We start from the raw sequence: 18,519 nt of genomic DNA, 5'->3' as shown, positions 1-18,519 counted from the left end.
AGTTATGAATAAAGGTTAAGAAATGTAAACCTCTTTAGTTTAGAAAAACGTAACCTCAGAGGGGACATGATTACATTATACAATGTATATACAGGTCCAATGCAAACCATTGTCTGGAAATCTGTTCAGAAAGAGGACTATACTTAGGACACAAGGTCACTCATTTAGACTGGAAGAAAGGTCTCGTCTAAAGCAAAGGAAAGTTTTTTTTTACAGTAAGAACAATAATTGTATGTGCCACCACAGACTAGGTTTTTTTGCCTTCTTTTGGATCAACAGCAAAAGCAAATGTGAGGAAGGCTGAACTTGATGGACGCAAATCACTTTTTAGCTATGTAACTATGTAATAATTTTGTGCTCCAGGGTGGGATTCCCAAAGAGTTGCTGGAGATTGCAATTGCAAATTTTCCAAAAGGAGGTAAAGATCCATCAAGATTCTGGACCTATAGACCAATCTCACTTATCATAGATATCAAGATGTAAACAAACATATTTACCAACAAACTTCTCCCAGTTGTGGTCAACTCAGACTAAGTGGAATTAATTCAAAACAGGGAAGCACCAGAATCTATTTGATAGATGATTTCATTGATGTTAGGCACATGAAGGGACTGAAGTCAATGTTATTGGGTCTTAACAACGAAAAGGCATTCAATTGTGTTATTTAGAGGTTTCTCTGGGAAGTTCTGGCTGATATTGGTCTCCATGCTAAATTTATCTCTAGCCCTCTGTAATTCTCCCATGACAAAAGTATCTACAATGGGCTCCTGTCCCCTTTATTCGCACTATACACTGAACCAAAGCATGGTTTGCCCACCACAGAGAGTGGGCTGGTTCTCTTGTACTTTAGCTGTGTATAGGTAGACAGCACTTGTTGGGGATCTTACAGTCAGTGTTTTATACTCTGTCTCTACACTCTCATAGTGGTGGGCAAACCATTGAATAGGACAATCTATATACCACTGGTGTCTTTACACAGGAGAGATGAGAACTATTTCCAATTTTATTAAGTTGTGGCAATAAATGTATATTCATATATATACTTTCTTTCTTGAATGCGGTATCTTTTGGTGGTTTTGTATTTTGTGATTTAGGGTCTTTAGAGGTGACCCAGACACAGAGTGCAAGTACCATTCGGATCTTTTTATTTTCAAGTTTGGTCAAAAAGAAAGATTTAAGTCTGAATTTCCATTACAAGGCAATTTCATTTACAAACACCTTCAGTAGTATACCAAAAAGTAGAATCAATCATAACGAAAGGAAATGCTTAGATCTATATACAACCACAAGTTAGGATTTCATAAGTACAATAAAATAAACAAACAGTCACAGCTTTAGTAATACATCTGTTCTCTACAGTATTCTTAATGCTCGATAACTTTGAGATGCAAATCAACTGTATAAAATGCCAATGTATGCAGCGATAAAGACACATACACCATCCATCGCAACAAAAAACAAGGATAATCATTCACATGGGATTTATGCGTAATAACATAATCACCAGTGTGACAATGGAACAGTGCAGAATTGCCAGTTGCTGTGTCTGCAAATGCAAAAGCATTCAAAAAGTGACAAACTGCCTTTCTTAAGTTAAGAAACATATTGTAAAAATGCCAGTCAATGCGCAGTCTAGAATGAAGTAAACAACCAGCTTTTTCTTCTTATTGCACATTAACATTGAAAGTATGTGACAGCTTGAAAGGTTTGATATGATTTCTTACAAAACTAATTACTTTTCTGCAACATATGGATTCTAGATTGATAAAATGTAAATATCCTTAACACAGATCTTTCTTTTTTTTTTTCTTTATCACATTTTTTTTTTATGTTGTTGCTAAAGTATTTAATATTGTTCTACTTTGTATGAAGGTGTATTGCTTTCCAATTCCTTTTTTTTAGAGCGATAACACCAAATTTAACACACCTGCTTACCACACCTGAGACCTTGTAACACTAATTAGTCACACGACACCGTGGAGGGAAACTAAAGGCATATTCTCTGCCAACAATCAAAAATCAGCAGCAAACACGTCAAATCAGTACCATATAGGACACAGAGTGTCATGGCACCTGTGTCCATTAAAGTTTGTGGGCATGCATTGCAATGATCTCAGCATGCAGGGAGATTGCAGTTCCAGGCAATGCTGTCACAATGTTCTTGCGTGTCCTCATTGCTAGATTAAGAGGCTTTTTGTCCTGGTGCTGCCAGTTATGATGGGCCTATTTACGTAGCCCTATAGATAGAAATCTGTCTATTTACCTCACAAGTATCTTGTATCTGGTGGAGGTGGTGTTGTAGAGACACTATGAAGAATGCATTTAAAGCCTACACATTCCCTATCTTAAAAGTGTTATTTCCCTGCGTCCTTCCAAAATTTCCATTCTCCAAGTCATTTGCACGACATTTTAGAGTAAGAGCATTTTTTTTAGATTAGTTGAGTATTCCATGTGCATGGGCCTTGAGCCTTTATGTTAATCCGGCCCTGCTTACCTGTAGTCCGGCAGGTACTAGTCTCATCCTCTCTGACAGACGAAAGCTCTCTACCTGAGCTAAGTCCCCCAGCAGTGCAGGATGTAGCTCATTTGATGCTGTTAGCAGTGCTGCCTCGCATGGTGACGGTCAGTATTAATGCATAAGCCCACAGTGTGTCTGCGGTCACCTCACAGCAGGTACAGCATACAAAACACTACATGTACCTCATCCTCAAGGAGATCTTTTTTATATTTCACAACCTTTACGAAGCAAATAAGTGTGTATTCTATTCTACTAATATCCTCCCCAGTGATAGTGTAAGGGGCACATATTTGCTCTGAAAAGTCAAAGAACTAATTAAAAACCCAATGGATTTTATTTACGGTAGTTCTTATGTCAATGGGATAGCCACAGATTCTGAGTCCTGCCTGGTATTGTTTCCTGCAGCTCCAGGCAACGTTGTCCCAATGTTCTTGCAATCATGATTTACGGCCAACCTGTATCCTCTGTTCCTGCTTTTACGTACATCATGGTTTTGTGGTTGCTGAGTTTCTGCCTTGCTAGCTGCTGAGTTCCTCTGTTCAGGTTTGATGCAACAAGCATGGCATCTTATGAATAAAAAGCACTCATGGCTTTTCCAATAAAGGATGCATACAGGATCTCTCGTATAACAAAGCAAAGATAAGTTCCTCCCATGGGTATTAGTCAGGTACTGCTACACACTCCCTGACCAGGTAAGATATACACACCTCCTCATTGTATAATATTAGCAGAATATGGAGGGATTAGTTGAAACATCAGCCATGGGATGGAGGGTTTTATGGCAAATAATACAACTTGATAAGCTACCTGAACTAAACATGCAATTTCGCCACAAAAAAATCAGCTATTTAATAAAGGTCTTTCCACTGATATATTTGCTTCTTGTTGAAATGTTAAAAAATCTGTTCTTTGTTTCTCTATGGTAAAACAGAAAAAGCATTTGATTTTAAAAGTTAAACCATCATGACTGATAATCTTACCACTTTGGGGGATTTGTTCAATCTCTCCTTCCCATTTCCTACACCAATGGACATCCCCACACTATAAGGACAATAGATCCTATAACTATCACATATACCCAGCAGGTTTTCAATAAACTAGGCTTTCATGAATGTAGAAGATGTTAGGGTAACCCTTCCAAAATAAAACACATTGGATTCTTATAAGGGAAAGTTTGGCCTCACTGGTGTGTTTCCTTAGTGATTCTTATACAAATCAATTTTTTTTGGTCTGTTTATGTATTTTCAGTTACTAACCATATGCTTTTATGTTTTTTCTTTTCAAAATTCACATTATCTTTATTATCTATTATCTGTTATGTGGAGGAAGAGAAGCAGTGATAAATTCTTCAAGTCCGGGCCAATGTGGTAATATGGAACGAGAAGAGGACAGAGTGACAATATAGTGTAGTATGTTCAATAGTTGTGTGAAAAAGGAAAAATTCAATTGCATTGACAGTGTGTGGAGCTATTAGCTCCAACTTATAGCGGCTCAGCGGTTTAGTCTGCGCAAGTGGATGTATGTTCTTTGTCTTGATCGTATGAAGGATGTTCCAGAAGTAGCTTTAGAAGCATACTCTTTGATGTACACTAGTTATCACTCTTGGGTGTATAAGGTAAAACCATGAGGTATATGGATAAAACAAAATGTAAAAATATAGCGCTCACTGTGTGATAAAAGTGATAAAAGAAAGAGAAATGTACTCACAAACAAATATGGTTTTGCTGATTCCATATGGTGTAGTTGGTATGTTCCCCACCAAGGAAATTGGTGACCAAATGTCAGGATAAAATATGCAGTAAGATCCATGGATAAAAATATCACTAATGTCATTAGAAATTAAATATAGAAATATAGTAAATATATAAGTAAAATTAACAAACTAATGCATTTCACCACTAATAGAGGCGTTCTCAAAGCTTTTAATGTATCTGTTGTATGTATATGTTGGTGTAATGTGTGTTACATGAACGTACATATATGTATGTAATACATGTGTTTACAGGATAGGAATGCAGCTAACTGCAGCAAAATTAAGGCAAACTGGTGCTTATGCAGGGTTATTTACTACAGTGATAATTGTCATGAGTGTCACAGTAAAGTCCAAAATAGCCAGGCTGGAATATTTTACCAGCTTAATGACCCATGACAGAATAAATCCGTCATACAGTATTTTACCAGCAGAGGGTAACAGGGAAACAGTAGGTATCTCTAGATACACGGGCTCTACTCTACCAGCTGGGGCCCCACACACACTGATGAGCTGCATGCAGTACTCAAAGTGAGCACTGCATAGTGGCCTTTAAATCATTTGGAATTACTGTGGGTGTGGCAACAAAAAACAAACATTTAAAGGAATCCAGGAGACTGGGAAATTCATGGAACGGAATAAAGGAATGAACCCAGAAACCCCAGCATAAAGAACACCAAAGAATAGAAAACAGAAAAAAAAAACAAGAATTGTAAAAAGAGTACTGGATACAGAAGTCAAGGCCCGAAATCTCTGCAGAATGGATCAGGATGTGACAGAAACAGCAATGGGAAAAGGCAGGAAGAGTAGGGGGATTGAGGGGAGGGTGGTCAGTGCCACAGAGGAAAGGGTCATAAATGCTTCAATATCCCTATAATGAGGGACCAGATTGGAATATTCTTCCCATGTGGCCCACATTTTTTGAAAGGGAGGCAATGAGTTTCTGACTTGTGCCATAATATAATTATCTTTTAACTTATGTATCACCATTTCAATCCTGGGAGGTTCATATGTAGCACGCCGTGCTTCCAGTGTGATCCTGCTTCATAACCTTTTTTTCATGTGAAGTAAAACCCTCACGTGATCTGGTAAGTAAAAACACCCATGGATCTGAAGGGATGGACCGATGGAAAATTCCAAAAGATATTAAGTTGCGAATCTCTTCCCAGAAGAGTATCACCGTAGGACATATCCACGACATAAAATTGCTGGTAGACCTATATCCCTGGAGGCATTTCGTCACATTCCGCCTTGCGCATTTCGTGAATCTTAGGTTCTTCAGAGGCTGACATCACAAGATTGAGATGAGACCTCTAAACCTCTGTGTGGTCCATTATTTAAAAAGATATATGTCCCCACATGATATAGGGACCATAAAAACCAGCAAAAACAATAATAGATACTAATGGTATTAAAATAAAGTAAAAGCATACCCAACTCCTATAGAAAGCTAATCATGCCATACCTATATTGGATTCTATTTAGAAATGCAAATCATTACTAAATATGAAAATAATATGCTTTAAAGTGATCTCATCTACAAGCATACTTAACCCTGTGCTATTTTCAATCTTAAAATATAAATGAAATGTGTTACTTAGATAAATCGCCTAGTCCTTAGTCCTACTCTGAATATGAGTCCTCTACCTTGCAAATCTTCTGAAGGGGAGGATTTTTTTTAAAACAGAAAGCCATGACCAGATCACCTCCAAAACATCCTTGGGGAGAAAGGAAAGACAGTCTATGGTCTCTAACTGCAAGAATAAGAAAAATAAGCAAATAAATAGAGGAGACCTGATACACAAGGAAGAAGTTTTGGAGATAAAGAGAAAGAAATAAGTGTTTCCAACATCAACCATTTCTAAGTTTAATTTGTCCATTGACCTGCATAAGTTTATCTGGAAGTTATTAGTAAAAAGGTACTTCCTAGAAAACACAGGAGGCTAGTAATCAATATTCTCATACAGATCTACATTCCAAATCAGCGTTTTACCACCAACAGATGAAGAGAGATTACATTAAGAGTTTGGAAAAGATAGTTGAAAAGGATTTCAGATCTCTGGAAATAGATAAAAATGAAAAAGATAATTTGACAGTAACAGAACGTAAAGCCTGAGGGATTTAATGAAGGATGAGAATATCATCATTAGGACGGCTGATAAAGGGGGAGGCCTGGTGATTATGAACCTTTCGGTTTATGAAATGGAAAGTGTGACATTACTTAGTGACACAGAGACTTACAAAACACTGGAGGAGAATCTATGTAAATCATATATGATTAAATTAAAGTATTTATAGGATGGAGTCCTTAATAGAGGCTTTTTGAGTAAAAGAGAGTATGATTATATATATTGTAAAGATCAAAGTAAAGTATTTAACCATTAACCAAACATACACAAAAAAACTTACCAACTCTCCAGGGAAGCCAACCATCTCCGGAATAGGTTCTCTCACTTCCAATCTTTTAGAATACATAGACAATTTTTTTTCAGGTACAGGTGGTAAAATGTAAATCTTATTTACAGGATATCACACAGGTAATAAAAATGTTAACATCAATAAATTTGAATGAGGAATACACACTAGTTACAGCGAATGTCACATCAATTTATACGGTAATCGAACATTTACAAGGATGTGAATGGCCTTTTATTCAGACTGGAAGAATAATCAAATCGATTTCTTAATGAACTTTGGTGCATTCATCCTTAGTCATAATTGTTTTCTTGGCCAATGGGAAATTTTATCTCCACCAAGCTATGCCAACCTTTTAATGGGCAAATAGGAGGATGAATATATTTGGGAGAATTGCCCCTTTGGCGCAAATCTAGTCCTGTGGCAGAGATTTATTGATGACTGCATTTCTATTTGGAAAGGCAACATTTTAAAGTGAGAATCTTTAAAATCATTTCTTAATTATAATACCTACAATTGACATAGTTACATATGTATAGTCCTGTTTATGAATAGATTTCCAGACAATGATTTGTATTGGCCCAGAATATATAGTCATGTAATGTAGACTGAAGGATAATTCCAGATGAAAGGCTATTTAAACGCTTTAATAGATAAAGCCGTGCAGCATGCTCTAAAGCATGGGTGTCCAATCTTTTGGATTCCCTGGGCCGCATTAAAGGGAAACTCCAGTGCCAGGAAAACGAAACGTTTTCCTGGCACTGGAGGGTCCCTCTCCCTCCCACCCCCCAATCCCCAGTTGCTGAAGGGGTAAAAACCCCTTCAGTGACTTACCAGAGGCAGCGACAGGTCCCACGTCGCTGCTTCCTCCTCCCCCGCCGCTCCTCCTTCTGCTTACATCGGCCGTTGGGCGAGACTGATCTCGCCCGCCAGCCGAGGAGACCTAATTGCCGCGCATGCGCATTAGCGCACCCCATAGGAAAGCATTGAAAATTAATTTCAATGCTTCCCTATGGGGAATAGAGCGACGCTGGAGGTCCTCACACAGCGTGAGGACGTCCAGCGACGCTCTAGCACAGAAAACCTGTGCTATAGAGCAGGAAGTGTCCTCTAGTGGCTGTCTAATAGATACACACACAATCACAGACCCACACATATACAATCAAAGACCTCTACACACAATCACAGACACACACAAGCACATGCAATCACAGACCTATACACACATAATCTCAGATGTACACACACAGACATACACACACAATCACAGAGCTCCACACACGCACACATACAATCACAGAACCACACACACGTACAATCACAGACCTATGCACACAATCACAGACCCACATACATATACAATCACAGATCTATACACAGTCACATACATACACAAATAATCACATATGTACACACACAGACATACACACACAATTACAGATCCACAAACACATACAATCACAGACTCACATGCAAATACAATCAGACCTCTACACACAATCACATATATACGCACACACATAAAATCAGACCCACATACAAACATACAATCACAGACCCACACAAACACAATCACATACATACACACACATAATCACATACATACAAAAATATATTTAAATACAATCACAGACCCGCACACACACTCAAAATCACACACCTATACACACATTCACATACAAATACATAATCACAGACCCACACACATAATCACAGGCTTACATACACACAATCGCAGACATACACACAGACCTCCCCCCCCCCCCCACACACACACACACAATTACTGACAAAATAAACACACTAATAAGGATCTCCAATCTTCACCCGTATGTTGCCATATTGAGGGGAGCGTGTGAGCAGGTGGCAGCATCTATGAACTATCTCCTCTTACATGAATCTTGTGAATCTTTTTAACAAATGTTTTCAAAAAATTTACTATATCACAGAGAACACTATGTATCTCTCTCTTCATTCATATAGATACACAGACTGCTATTATACACTTTATAAACCTATATCAATCTAATTGTTTGCACCGTATGGGATGATGTACTAAATGCTGAATTCACATATTGTATAATATTAAATAGCAAGCACTTCCTAGTTGGAGGCAGCAATCTCCGGCATCGGGGAACACACTTCAGGGTTATATCTTGCAAATGGCTGAAGTTGCTATGGGGATGGAAGGGTTATATCTTGCAAATGGCTGAAGTTGCTATGGGGATGGAAGTTTTACTTTAATACCGTCACAGCAGAGCTGTCACAAACGTATTTCCTGACAGTCTCTGTACAACAGACTTGGTCTAAATGCCCTTAAAGGACCACTATAGGCACCCAGACCACTTCAGCGTAATGAAGTGGCCTGGGTGCCAGGTCCAGCTAGGATTAACCCTTTTTTCTATAAACATAGCAGTTTCAGAGAAACTGCTATGTTTATATTTGGGTTAATCGAGCCTCTAGTGGCTGTCTCATTGACAGCCGCTAGAGGGCTTGCGTGCTTCTCACTGTGAAAATCACAGTGAGAAACGCCAGCGTCCATAAGAAAGCATTGTAAATGCTTTCCTATGAGACTGGCTGAATGCGAGCACGGCTCTTGCCGCGCATGCGCATTCAGCCGAAGAGGAGGAGGAGAGGAGTGGAGGAGGAGAGCTCCCCGCACGGCGCTGGAAAAAGAGGTAAGTTTAACCTCTTCCTCTCCTTCCAGCCCGGCGGGAGGGGAAAATGAGTATGTTTTCCTGCCACTATAGTGGTCCTTTAATATGACTGTGATCGCTGCAATATTGGTATTTCAGGATGAGGCAACATAGAAATAGCTATTTGAAGGTCCACAAGGCAGGCAATCATGGGGACACCTCATCATCCTCAGGCAGCCTCGGGACCTCCATTACAAGTTGTACACTATTACTGGACAGTGTAACTCCTGAGGTTGTCACAGTGGACCTATGGCATGATTGACAGCTGATCCCCGGTTGTTACAGTGCACGCTGGAATAATTTGTCAATTTGCTACTGTTCGACAACTTCACAATGAGACAGTTCAGAAGTATTCCTTGATTGGCCCCCAGGCTGGTCAATCCCCCTGGGAGGCAATCAACTAAACTGCCTAGCGTTTTTGATTAGTGTTAGGTTTAGGATTAGCATTAGGGTCAGCATTACAATTAGGGATAGGGTTATAATTAGTTTTAGGGTTAAGAGAGGGTTATAAATAGCATCAAACTGATGCTGGCCAGTATGGTGACACACACAGTATCACCACTAAATAGTGTTTCTGTGAAGCAAGTATACAAGCATGTAAAAATTAAGGCACATATCTGATATGACCCGATTCCTTTCCCTCAAACCTGGCAAAAAAATAAATGTGGGGTAATGCTGTAGGGATTTTTATAAAGGGGGATATACATGATCTGTGAAAATCACCCAGAAAACTAGGTTTTCCCAGGGTTGGCAACAAAATTGTTAAATGAAAACTGTCAAAATACTGATAGTTAAATACTCTGATTGGTCTACTCTCTACAAATATGTACCATTGTGTAGCAAATTGGGATTCGAATTTGTGACTGCTAGTAAAGTTAAAGCTGCACTGTCATGGCCGAATCCTTTTTTTTTTTTTTTTTTTTTAACCCCTCTCCCAACTCCACTGCATCTAATTGTCCACGTAGACACACCCCCAAATGTCCCCAAGCCTATTACCTATTTTTTAATCTTTATTTCATGCCCGGACCTAGGTCCTGGGCGCCGCCATCTTTGTGTGGGTAGATGAAGCTCCTGTGGGACACATCCTCTGCCCACACTAGATAGCGCTGTGAAATTCCTGTGCATGCCCAATTAAACACTTGGGCATTCGAACTGGAATTTCATCTATTCAGGGTGGGAGCCCTGAATGAAAATGGGGGGGACGGGATGACCTTTGTCCTCCCCCCCCCCACGAGTGGTGGTTGGGGGGTCTAAATGAAAATGGGGGGGTCCTCCCCACGGCACCCTCCCCATGAACGGCAGGTGGGGGCCCTAAATTACAATAAGGGTGGGACCTATTATCCTCCCCCCCCCACACCTACCTAAGGACGACGGATGGGGGCTAAGTGTAAAAGTACCCCCTCCACGTTCAGGGGTCCCCGAGACCCTAGCCACCCCACCCACCCCACCCAATAAAATGAAGCCCTACCTACCCCCCTCACCCTAAAAAATAGTGAGGGGGGAGACAATACAGCTAAATACCTGTAAAGACATTTTTTTTTAATTACCATTAGATAAAAATGGCAAATAAAAATCCATAAATCCCGTCGAACTAATAAAATTAAAAAAGAACGCAAAAAAAAAAAAAAAAAAAGCCGAAAAGCTTATAAATCCCTTGCAAGCCATTCTTCCCCAGGCCAGACTTTCTGTGGCTGTCCAACACAGACTTTCCAATGCAGCTCGATGAGAAGTCTTTGCAAGGCAATTGCTGCCTCTTAGGTTTGAACTAACCAAATCAGGAAGTAACAGGATGTCGTGTGTAACAGGGTTAATTTATTTAAAGAAAAAAAAGCAAATTTCTATTGAAATCTGCACTTTTTGTAAAATGAAAAAAAGACACTCACAGTGCTAAAAAAAAAGCATAGCCTATTTTCCCCCAAAAATACTTTTATTTACTTCAATTAAAGCTCTTCTAGGGTATCTTCTTAGCCTATAGTCTTTGCTATAAAAGCAGATCTGTCATCTTTTAGTATTGCATGAAGATATACTCTTTATAAAATACTGATCAGGACTCCGTCCACGTTGGAATATCAATAAAATAAAAAAATTCCATGAGGAAAAAAAAGGGGCTACACTGTATTATGGTAAAGAGAGTCAACTTTTGTTCAGTCCCAGCAACCGTAAAAAATGTCAGCTGTACGATTCAGACTTTGTCTATGAACGATCCTGCTAAATTGCAGGATTCTCCATAGACCTCAGGTGGTGCACATGCACTTAAGCACCAGGAGCTGAAAAGGACCTGCTGGATAAAGGCATAGTTTAGTGGAACACTCCACTAGTTTAGTGGAACACTCCATTTAGTAGAAATACCCCCAAGGAATACATGCACCAATTTTTCATTTGGGTAATATATTAAAAGAGCTCTGCAAGCCCTCCACTTTAATCCGGACGAGACAGAGACTTTAAGGCTCGTCACGGGGAGGCTTTTCATTAAGGAGTCTCTGAAGGTCTCCCTCTGTGCATGCATTTGTGCCCCTGTTGTGTGCACACACACACTTACATCATTCTGATATGAGGTATGCAGAGAGGAGGCAGACGGGATCAAGTAGGGTGCACCTGTCATGTCTATTAGCTTTGGGGAGCGAACGGATGGAGAAAGAAAACTCCCTGGCTGTCTAATTAACTCTCAAAGAAATCAGCACTTTTATAAACTGTTATTATTACAAGATACTCCTTACCCATAAAGCACTTCAGAAAGCTAAAGTGCTTTATGGGTGTGAACTGGTCCTATAAAATAAGTAAAACGTAACACCAATGCACCCTTTGGCAATCGGACCTATACCAGATCTGTCACTTTCCTCTTTAAAGCAGAGCTGTCACTTTCTGGCGTCTTAGCATATTTCACAAAGATTCTTGAAGAGGAGGGAAAGGTATACCGCAGCCATCACTTGTGACAGCTGTTGGGATTGGAGAAATGTTGACAGTGCAGCTTTGCATTTTGTTAACCTTAGGCTTTACCATAAGACAAAGTAGTCCCCAACTTGTCTTATGGTTTCTTTGAATTGTGATGGAATGTTAATGATTATATCTTTATGAAATACTTAGAAGTGACAGAGCCCACTTTAATAACATGAAAAATTGAACATCCTGAAATCAGATGCAAGCACCGCATTTAAGAACAACTAAGCTAAAAAGTAACTTCAGTCACATCAGAAAAAAGGAAACATAGGAAATAAATGTATATACCATGTAAATGTAGATTACCTTGTTAATAAAACTAACTTGTGTTTTATTACAAATACTTACAGGGTAACATCACATTACAAATGCATAGATACAACAATATATCATGAAGACCGTGAATATGAAGACATTTGCATTAAATGCTCAAAACAATAGATAAGTTTACTGTTACAGTAATTGTTTTCACTCATTGTACACTGATAAAATATGATGTATGTGAGAGAAACACACATAAAATTGCTAACTCCAAGTATCAGAATTTGTTTATAAGGGTCATGAGTGAAAACAGTAAGAAATGCAAAAGAAAAACTAATTAACATCATGGACAGAGAAATGTATAATTTTAAAATTACAAATTAAACTCTGTAATCTGACAGATTTAGCAGAAACATTTTAGGAGCAAATACAACTTGGCTTTATTGGCTTGTTAAGCCATAATCTACAGAAATAAACTACATATTGCTAACGTAAACTCCATGACTGTGTACTGCATTTACAAATGTAAACAATATCACAACAATAAATGAATAAAGTCTGCTACAGAATGAACACAATTCATTAAGCACTACAACACTGGGTCTATAATGATCAATGTACAAGGAAGCATAGTAGCTCTAGATGTGCAGAAAATACTCTCCAAGTAGTTATTGCAAAGACTTAGTAGTTACATCGCTGTCTTTTCTTGTGTCCTTCTCTAAATCCATCCGAATAAAGATTCATTCTGCTGAGAGTCTAAAAGAAAAAAAAGGAACCTTAAATATCAATTTAAAACATGGCTAACATAAAATAAAAAAAACTTGACATTTTTAAATGGTCTAACTCCTAACTCCTGCCCACCTCTTGCAAGTTATAGGCTCAGACGTTATCTGTGAATTGCTCTTGATCCGAGGAAGTGAAGAAGAGACAATGGCAGGCAAGGTGGGAGGAGCCATGCAAGAAGCAGACACTTGGAAGCGGTGCATTCGGCAGTATATTAGACTGTGTGACGTGAAGCTTCACATTTCAGTTAAGCTCAGAGCACTGCCTGTAAATGAGGAGGCTGATTACACCCATCACCAACTTTTTATGCTTGCATACGTCAAACATGCTTTATGTACAACATTAATATTTGTCAGTCCAGGGGGGGGTGGGGCCGGACCGCCATGCTGACCGGTCGCATGCAGGACAGGCTCCGGAGAAATCTGGCCTGTTAAGCCAAAATTTGCAGTCCTGGCACTCGACATGAGCCCACAAGACACTCACCCAATGATGGAAGAGGCGGTGGACCCCGAGATCGGGAGTTTTGGGTCCCCTGAGGGAAGCACGAAGCTTCGGAAGCTGCGGCCTATTCGGGGGGAGAGCGGGGTGGACGGCCGCTGCCCTGCCTCCCTTCCTAACTGCCACACACCGCTTTCTGATTGGCTTGCCGGTCCCGTTTCTCCCCCCCTTGTGTCGGGGGGGTCATCCCGCTCCCCACCGCGGAAAGCTCGAGATAAGTGGAGAATAGGCAGCGCGAGACCCCCAAGGCCTACCCTACAAGATGGCGGCAACATCAAGCTATGTGCAATCACGCCACCCACCGCGACGAACGACCGCAAAGCAAGTCCGACGAGACCTGCCGGATAAAGCATGTAAACATCAACTCACAACAAGCGTGGAGGGCCGGTCCAGACAGATTCTGCAGGTGTTAAACTGCAACATCTATGGATCCCAGGTATCCTCCCAGCCTAACGAAGAGTCCACCAACCCGGGAACCTTGCTTTACCCATGCATGGCGTCAGATGAAGGGAGAACGGGACTTTGTCTCTGGCATGGTGCCTGACTATCACATCTGACTCCAACACCTGCTGAGTACTTGTTTCGTTACTTGTGACTTTAATTTTACGTTCAGATCAACTGCAAGTACTTTTAATACATCAGCAGGGGTGACTATGCCATGTAATTACCAATCTGCCCCTTAACTAATTAGGCACTGGAGACGGGCAGGCTTGGGGTGCTATGTATTGTTTTGTTTTTGCTTTATTCTCTATTTTGCTTACTCATATGCATTCTCTGGTCTATGTCTGCCACCTCACGCTCGACATATACGTTCAACTAGCATGCCCAGCCATTTATGACTACCTCTCATACATAAAACATGCCCACAATTTTTGGCTTGCTCACAGAGGCTTAACTAGTACTGTTAATCGAGAACGCGATGTTGAATATTAGATGTCATATATCTTCTCAGCATACTCAGAAGGATAGAAGGCATATGTAGTCTGGAATCTCTAGCACAACTAACTAAGGATTTATAACCTGTTACGCACACTATACACAAACAACGTATCTACATAAGTACCACGCTACGGAATGCTACAGAATAGATAACCTCTCTCACATAGTCAGCCAGTATAGCCTGAATGTCTCACACCACTGACTATCGTTTCACTCTCTCTTACTCACCTTTACACAAAAATGTGCATTTGTTCACTTTGCCGCAACTGTTATGCATTGTCTACTTCTAAGCACGTTAATGCTGTTGGGGGATGGGGTGACTGTTTGTTAAACTAACCCATGCACGAAAAATAAAGAATTATAAAAAAATATTAGTCAGTCCATAACAGGTTTACAGCTACCACAGGTGGAGTTGCAATCTTCAAGGGCCTGTGCTAACATAAGGTGAATTAGGCATTGGACTTGGGTACCATCTGTGAGGGGGCATCCTGCTGCTCTCTGGGCTGGTGGGGATATCATGTAATCTTCCTGACCAACCAGGACACGCTCACTGCACATCCTGCACCAAATGTTGAACAGCTGCTGCAGAATGTGTAGCCTTTGAGGAGGGGGAATGTTAATCTCTTCCTTGCTGGGTATATTACACTCTGTACAGGCAAAAGTCTTTTTTGAATAGTTTGACACTAACCTGTGTTCCCCCAGACATACAGTCTGTCCCCCAGTGGCGTACTAAGGAGGGAGAGGGGGGAGGTGGAGGGGGAGCGGTCTGCCCAGGGTGCCATCAAGTAGGGGGGTGCCACCAGGGCTGGCCAGGCTTGGGGTTCTGTGAGCTGTGTGGCTGCACCGGGTGCCATAGCAGCAGGGGCGCCGGGCAGCCGACACAGCCAGGGGCTGGGAATACAGCAGGAGACCGATTCTGTGGCGAAACGCGTCATCACGCACGTCCCGTGGTTACGTCATCAGGCTCTGCCTCCAGGAAGTGTTTGCGGTATTGTGCTAGCCCGCAGCCATACCGAACGGACTACGTTCCATAGAAGGACTGAGGGAGCTAAGTGATTTTTAAATTGTGAAGATTTGCTGAAATTAAAGAGTTTTTTCCGACTTGCTGCCGCCTTGTCATCCTTGGTTTAAAGCATATACAAAGCGGATACAGTTAGAGCAGACTCATCTGCTCTCCACTTGTGAGTGCAATTATATATATTGTCTAATTATATATATTGTCTCCATATTATAATTTTTAATACTGTATTACACTATGTATTTCTTTTTGTTTTTCATACATATGTACATATAATTCGGAGCAACTTGATCTATGGTACATACAGCTGGGCATTGTAAGTGCTCAGTTTATTTTATTTCTCCTTTATTTTCACTATAGCACTGGTATATTAGTGGCATTTGCCCTTTTTTGTACTTACACCAGTGTATGTAATATCAACACACGTATATGACAGAGGTTGTGAATTGATATAAGCACCAGAGTGTTTTTAAAGGAATATTGCACTTTTTTTTTACTTAAAGACACAGCGCACCCTTTTTCTGTATAATTTTAGTAGATAGCTCCCTTATTTCCTGTCCTTAAATATTGCAATCCCACATAAGGATAACAAATAAGCGATTTATCTACTAAACAACTGAAAATAAGAAAAGGGTGTTTTTGGTTTTTTTTAATCCTTTAGCTGTTTAGTAGATCATTCCATGCCCTTATGTAAGATTTCCATATTTAAAGATACCAAATGATGGTGCTGTTTAGCAGATAGCACCTTATTTGGTGTCCTTAAATATGGCAATCCCACAAAGGATAGTAAATAGAGGGGTTATCTGCTAAACAAAGATTGAAATTAAGAGGTGTCAGCCAGCCCACAACAAGAAATCTGGGTGGCTAATGTGAATTATATGCAAATGTGTAGTCAGATGCCAGCATGAAGAACACAGCATGCTGGCATCAGACAGCCAATGGCAGCATATTACCCCATCCCCTAGTGAGAATTTTTACTGCTTCCCCTCCCCCTCCTGTTTTGACTGTGGTATCTTATGTGCCCCCCATATATATTGTTCCTAGAGTCGCCACAATGTCTGCATGTGTGTCAATGTGTATATGTGTGTGACTTTGTTTCTGTGTATATGTATCTGCATGTATGTGTATATGTGCAAACATCTAAAAATCTTGCCAACACTACACACAAATACACTCATGCATTTTAACGTCAACACTACATACAAACCCCACCATTATATATAACCATACCACAGCATTCAAATACCACAGCACACAAATGCATGCTTGCATTCAAACGCCAACACTACATACAAACACACCGCTACATTCACTCACATATACTCCATACAAAAACATGCATACATTCAAACACACAAACACTGCTTAGTGCTAAATACATAAAAAACATTTTTGGTTAGTTTTATATTTAAAGTTGAGGGTGTGGGGGGGAAGGAGGGGTGCCAAAAATAGGACCCGCCCCGGGTGCCAAATGCTCTAGGTACGCCCCTGCTGTCCCCTCTTCAGGTATCGCTTAAGAATGATGTCCTGCATGATTTCCTGCATTAGTGATGTAAATTCCATCCAAGTTTAGATGGAACTAATTGGCCGAGAATGTCAGCATACATAAAAATGGTTAAATTTAATATACTATAAGGGGGAAGTAGACACTTTCTTTAGTTATACTGGAAAAGTGCCAGACTGTGTAATTACTTGGCCAAGGTAAATGTCATAAAGTTTGAAAATGGTTTGATGTTGATCTGTGAGACACCATTACTGGAACCATACTCACTACAGGATGCTGAAGTGGTTATGGTGCTAAAGAGCCCCTTTAATATGATAAGAAGAAATTCAACTGCAGATTAGGAAAGGATTTTAACCTACAAGCAAGGAAGGCATAGTTTATTTTCGGAATGTGTATTAACATATCCAGTTCTACAATTAACAACACATGAAATACTGAAACACTTACCAGTAGGGCATTTCTGGCTGCATTGTAAAAGTCTCACTCTAAGCTGCTCATTTTCTGCTAGCATTTTTGTTATCACATTTAATACTGCACCTTGGTTTTCCAACTAAAAAAATAAAACAAAATCAAATTATATATATATATATATATCTGTGCTAGTTTTCAAACTTTCGGGTCACTTAGAAATGTTCTTGTTTTCGAAAGAAAAGCAGATTTTATTGAATCCATTAAAATAACATCAAATCAATAAAAAAAAAACAAGCCAAGCACTGAACTACACATCCTGTAAACCCCTGCGGGACAAAGGTTAATAGGATTCTCTCAGGGACTTATAGATGAGTAACATTTTATTGGATTTTTGTAAAGAGATATCTCCTATGGTACCTGTTCAGCGAGTATTCACCAGTTTAATATGCCAAAATATAACATATTTTCTAGTACCTTCGTTTTCCAAGCTTTTACTTTGTTTCCACCTCTTTTTAAGTTAATGGAATCACATTGGTTATCTTCAGGATTCCAAACACCTACAAATAAATCAAATGCAATTAAATTAGATTTACAATATTTAAAGCGCACTATAGGCCCCCAGACCACATTGGCACTTTTTTTTATTAAATAAATAAACACCTCTGGCTGTCAATCAAACAGTCAGGAAGGTTTGATTCCTGCTTCCTTTAGCTGGAAGTCTCTTCCGGGGAAAAAGGGGAGAGCTCACATAGGCTGCAGTTTACAAGAACTGCAGCTTTTGCAAGCTCT

The 18,519-nt window shown here is 39.9% G+C and overlaps 1 long non-coding RNA gene across 1 annotated transcript; it reads right to left on the bottom strand.

The window, feature by feature from the left end:
• Positions 1 to 13,268: 13,268 nt before the first annotated feature.
• LOC134600850 (uncharacterized) lies at positions 13,269 to 18,289 on the bottom strand. The gene is made up of 3 exons (XR_010090371.1): positions 18,205 to 18,289; positions 17,767 to 17,869; positions 13,269 to 13,333 (listed from the first exon to the last, which is right to left on the bottom strand). It is a non-coding gene; the product is annotated as an uncharacterized LOC134600850 (long non-coding RNA).
• Between the last annotated feature and the right edge of the window lie 230 nt (positions 18,290 to 18,519).

Source organism: Pelobates fuscus, chromosome 3, assembly GCF_036172605.1.
Source record: "Pelobates fuscus isolate aPelFus1 chromosome 3, aPelFus1.pri, whole genome shotgun sequence".
In the NCBI taxonomy this organism is placed as follows: Eukaryota; Metazoa; Chordata; class Amphibia; order Anura; family Pelobatidae; genus Pelobates; species Pelobates fuscus.
Note: the sequence above shows the minus strand (reverse complement) of the source record. Positions and strands in the feature narration are given on the sequence as shown.